This window comes from Octopus bimaculoides, chromosome 18, assembly GCF_001194135.2.
Source record: "Octopus bimaculoides isolate UCB-OBI-ISO-001 chromosome 18, ASM119413v2, whole genome shotgun sequence".
NCBI lineage: Eukaryota > Metazoa > Mollusca > Cephalopoda > Octopoda > Octopodidae > Octopus > Octopus bimaculoides.
Genome location: NC_068998.1, coordinates 19,773,030 through 19,778,582, shown reverse-complemented (window position 1 = coordinate 19,778,582; position 5,553 = coordinate 19,773,030). Strand labels below are relative to the sequence as shown.

At 36.7% G+C, this 5,553-nt stretch overlaps 1 long non-coding RNA gene across 1 annotated transcript in view; it reads right to left on the bottom strand.

Moving 5' to 3' along the window:
- Positions 1-1,578: 1,578 nt before the first annotated feature.
- The window catches only part of LOC106877867 (uncharacterized), an 11,307-nt gene continuing 7,332 nt past the window's right edge, over positions 1,579-5,553 (bottom strand). Inside the window, exons 3-5 of the long non-coding RNA XR_001410424.2 lie at positions 4,303-4,430; positions 2,156-2,256; positions 1,579-1,694 (exon numbers count right to left, since the gene is read on the bottom strand). This is a non-coding gene — a long non-coding RNA (uncharacterized LOC106877867). The remainder of the gene's footprint in view (positions 1,695-2,155; positions 2,257-4,302; positions 4,431-5,553) is intronic.

Sequence of the window (5,553 nt, the reverse complement as noted above, 5' to 3'; positions counted from 1 at the left end):
CAGCGTAAACTCTGGTGAAACTCAACGTGAATAAAATCCTCAGTAACATCAGCATTGTTAACAGATTTTTTAAAAAATTTCTCTTACCAATTCTGCTAAAATGGAAATTAACCAGAAAATATGGAGCATCAAATATGGACATTTTTCATTTTAAACAATACAGTTCATTTGCAGGTGGGAATATTTCTTCTTAACAGTTCAAAGATTATCTTCATGTCAAGCTAAATTGTCTATATCTTGTATCTACATGGAAGTTTTATTTATTAAAATGTGCAATTAATTTTATAGGTTTTATAGGTGAAGACGTGGATGTGTGGTTTAGAAGCTTACTTCCCATTCATGTGGTCTCAGGTTCAGTCCCACTGTACAACACCTTGGGCATGTTCTTCCACTATAGCCCCAGACAAACCAAAGCCTGAATTTGGTAAACAGAAACTGAATGAAGCCTGCTGTGTGCGTGTGTGCGTGTGTGTGTGTGTGCGTACACCCTTGCCTTGACATCATGTGATGATTGTAGATAAGCATCACTGTCATATAAGCAATGTTGTTTGTTTCCAGACTTTCATGAAAAATGTGTCCAGCCATGGAGAAATAATATTCTGCTAGGAAACAGCTAAGGGTTGGCAACAAGAAAAGAGCATCTGTAGAAAATCTGCCTCAACAAATTCAATCTGACCCATGCAAGCATGGAAAAGTGAACATTAAATGATGATGAATGATGATTCCATGAAGAAACACAGACACAGTTGCAAATATATATCATCATTATCATCATCATCATTTAACATTCGTTTTCCATGCTTGCATGGGTTAGATGGTTTGACTGGAACTGATAAGCAGAAGAGCTGTACCAGGTTCTAGTCTGATTTTGGCATCGTTTCTACAGCTGGATGCCCTTCTTAATGCCAACCACTCCAAGAGTATAATGGGTGTTCTTTTCTATGGATGGATGCCCCTCCTAATGCCAACCACTCCAAGAGTATAATGGATGCATTTATATGACACCAGTAATGGCCACAACTACGATTTCAAGGGTGCCATTTACATGCTACTGACAACGGCCACCACTACAGTTTCACTTGGCTTGACGAGTCTTAATGAGTCTTCTCAAACACAGCATATTGCCAAAGATCTCTGTCACTATTCATCACCTCCATGAGGCCCAATATTTGAAGATCAAGCCTCACCACCTCATCCCATGTTTTCCTGGGTCTACCTCTCCCACAAGTCGCCACCACAATTAGAGATCAGAACTTCTTTACACAGCTGTTCTCGTCCATACACATCACATGACCATACCAGTGCATTTGTCTCGCTTGTACACCACACCTGATGCCTCTTACATCCAGTTTTTTTCCTCAAGACATGTATGCTTTGTCACTCATGCACACTGACATTGCACATCCAGTAAAGCATACTAGCTTCATTTCTTTCAAGCCTTCACATGTCCTCTAGGGTCATAGCCCACAGACAACATACCGTCTGCCTTTAATTCTGAGGGAGAAGCCCTTTGTTACCATCAGAGGTGAGTTGTTTTATACATGTCTAAGAGTAAAAAAAATTATTATACTTAAAACCAGAAATAATAAAAATCAAAATGAAATGAGAAATACTGACCTTATCAGAGTCGGGGTAACAACAAGACTCAAGATGAGAGAAAAACAAATTTCCATTGATACTAACTTCAAAGGCACCTAAAAATTAAAGAATTCCAATTAAAGATATTTACACATTATATATTGAATCAAAGGGATTTCTTAACAAATATTATTAGGTAATAATTTAACCCTTTAGTGTTCAGATTAATCTGTTAAATATAATACTTTTTTCACTCAAATTGTTTTGAATTAATCATACATTATCTTACAGCTTTGAAGTTTCGATGGTGAGATAGTTTATTCTTAGAATGTCAATGTAGGTTAGGTGTGAGGGGCTAGATATGGCCAGTTTGAATGTAAAACATGTAGGATATTTGGGCCGGATATGGCTGGCTTAAACACCAAAGGGTTAAGAAAACCTTTGAAAACAATTTTGATTCCAATAAAGTTAAATAAATGTACAAGAAAAGTATTACAAGGAAAACAATAAATTTTATTCAGTATTTTAGTTACAAAAGATTTTTGTTGCATGACAGAATGAAAAAAATATATCATACCCCGTTTCTTGCTAACAGTATCCATTACTCTGGCTTCAGGAAACTCTCTGTAAATGGCTTTACGAAGTGATTCCATCCGTTTCCAACCCCCTCAGGATTGGCTAAAAGACAAAATCAAATACACTGTCTTAGAATAACTGTAACAGGCTAGTAAAGAATATAGCTAGAAAAGATAGGAATAAAAATATTCATGTGGCAGATTATATGCAATTTAACTAAAGGTTGCATCATATGCATATTCTTTCTCTTTTACTTGTTTCAGTCATTTGACTGCAGCCATGCTGGAGCACCGCCTTTAGTTGAGCAAATCGACCCCAGGACTTATTCTTTGGAAGCCTAGTACTTATTCTATTGGTCCCTCTTGCCGAAGCGCTAAGTTACGGGGACGTAAACACACCACCATCGGTTGTCAAGGGATGGTGGGGGGGACAAACACAGACATACACACACACACACACACACACACACACACACACACACACATATATACACATATATACAACAGGCTTCTTTCAGTTTCCGTCTACCAAATCCACTCACAAGACTTTGGTCGGCCCGAAGCTATAGTAGAAGACACTTTCCCAAGATGCCATGCAGTGGGATTGAACCTGGGGCCATGTGGTTGGTAAGCCAGCTACTTACCACACAGCCACTCCTATGGGAATCTTTTTTTTTTTTTGCTTATGCGTAAAAGGGAAAAATAAGAGTGAATATCTATTTTATGAGTGCTTTATATTAAGTCTATAAAATTGTACATAAAGTATGTAAAGTGTACATATAAAGTACATTAAGTAATCATCGTATTCCAATTTCTCCCACTTTTCAATGAGTAGCGGATGAGTGACTATCTTTCCATACAGTCACAACATAAGCTACACTTCCAGGTTTCTTGGATAAAGTTCTCACAAATAACCCAATAGATTTACTATTAATTCCGTGAAATATTCACAGGTCCCACTAGTATTAATTAATTTTCTAAGGCAGCAAGCTAACAGAATTGTTACTACACAGAAAAATGCCCAGCAGCCTGTCTTCTTACTGCTTAGCGGCATTTCTTCCTACTTTACATTCTCATTTCAAATACCACAAGGATTGACTTAGCCTTTCATCCTTTCACGGTTAATAAAATAAGTACCAGTTGAGCACTAGGGTTGATATAATTGACTTACCCTCTCCCCCAAAATTGCAGGCCTTGTGCCAAAATTTGAAACCAATATTAATTAATTTACTAAATGGGCGCAGGAGTGGCTGTGTGGTAAGTAGCTCATTTACCATACCAGCACAGTCTTCTCTCTTGCACACTACATCTCATGCCTCTGATACCCAATTTTTCTCCTAAAACACTTATACTCTGTCATACATACACACATCGCACATCCAGTAGAGCATGCTAGCTTCATTTATTTCAAGCCTTTGCAGGTCCTCTGGAACATGGCTGTTTGCACACAGGTATCATACATTCTGCTTTTCACTCGGAGAGAGAAACTCTTTGTTACCAAGAAAAGTAGCTCTCTGAACTTTGCCCAGCCCATTCACATTCTAGTAGCTATATTCTTAGAGCATCTTCTTCCACTGCTGACTAAGTAACCTAGGTAACAGAAGCTATCTACTACTTCTAAGTATCTCTCCAAGCATTTGATGAAGTCTATTTTCTGTACATTCCAAGTGTTATTGTACCTGCACATTTGCCACACGCAAAGACTATTTTCTCTGTTAACTTTCCTCTTATGTGTCCATAGCTTACACCAGGTACACCTTATGGAGTTTTTACCCACACCTTTTCTCTCTGAAAGGATTTGTGATTTGTCTGTTTTTCTACTTACTAAGACTTTGGTCTTTGCCAAATTAACTCTAAAACCTTTTGAATTTAGACCTTGCTTTCATACCTGAAATTTCTTCACCAATTTCATGTTGATAATAAATACAAAGACACACACACAAACATATGTATATGATAGGCTTCTTTCAGTTTTTGTCAATTAAATTCATTCACAAGATTTCAGCTGACCTGGAGCTATAGAAAGCACTTGCCCTGGGTTCCACACAGTGGGACTAAACCCAAGACCAAGTGAGTAAGAAGCAAACTTCTTACCACACAACCACATCTGTCAGTATTATTTTTTAAAGAAATATATGACCATACTCACCAGTATTCAATTTCCACACGAAGGTGTTTCTGTGACACAGAAGATTTTTCTGTGTCGTCAATTGTTGAGCTTGAGCTTCTATTTTCTGACATTTTTACTGGAGGTAAATCAAACGACACTTCGCTGATCTAAAGAAATGTTGTAATATTAAATAACAAAAGAGGAATTGTGAAATGAAAAACTTTAGTATTGAATATTAAAATTAAATAAAAAAATTAATGGTGATGTTTTGCAAAAAAGTACCCAACCAGTAACTTTTTCTTTTCTAAAATTCCATCATATTTGTTTATTTTAAACATCAGAGATTATAATTCTTTTAAAAGAATTCCGTTCTTTCAAATTTCAACTTTTTCGTTTTTGTTACTATTGGCTATAACTTTTCAGCATGCCACCCATTCAACTTTGTGTCTGCAAAACTTTCCAGAAAATGTATATCTCATTTATAAAATTTTATACAAATGTTCTTCAGATGGTGTAGATTGTGATTATATCAGAATTTGTTGCAAAAAATTTTTCAGCGTGGGTGGAGTTTCAGAAAATTCACAAGAGTCAACTTTATTTCCTTATAACTTTCAGAAAAATGGATATTATTAATGAAATTTTCTGCAAATGCATTTTAGATGGACGGTGTAGATTATAATTATATCAGAATTTAATGTAAAAAAAAAAAAAGAAGTGGATCTGCACATATACAACCTGATACACATCACAATTTTTTCAAAATTTCAAGTTTCATTTTGTTGATGCAAATGTAATGTGCATCAAGAGGCATGTGTATGCATCCACTAATCTTTTATCTTTTACTTGTTTCAGTCATTAGACTGTGGCCATACTGGGGCACTACCTCAAAGAATTTTTAATCAAATGAACTGACTCAACCCAGTTCTTATTTTTAAACCTGATAATTACTCTATTGGGTCTCTTTTGCCAAGCTACTAAGTTATGGGGACACAAACACACACACACACATATGACAGACTTGTTTCAGTTTCTGTCAATCAAATCTACTCACAAGGCTTTGGTCCTGAGGCTATAGTAGAAGACACTTGCCAAGGTTCCATGCAGTGGGACTGAACCCAGGACCATGTGGTTGGAAAGCAATCTTCTTACCACACAGCCACACCTGTGCCTATGGACTTGTACCCAGAGGACACTATGATGAATTTTTAGCATATCATTGTAGCTAATGGTGGAGCCTCAAGGCTTCAATGCTTTTTGGCAGGGACTGGTGTACTACACATGTCACTTCAA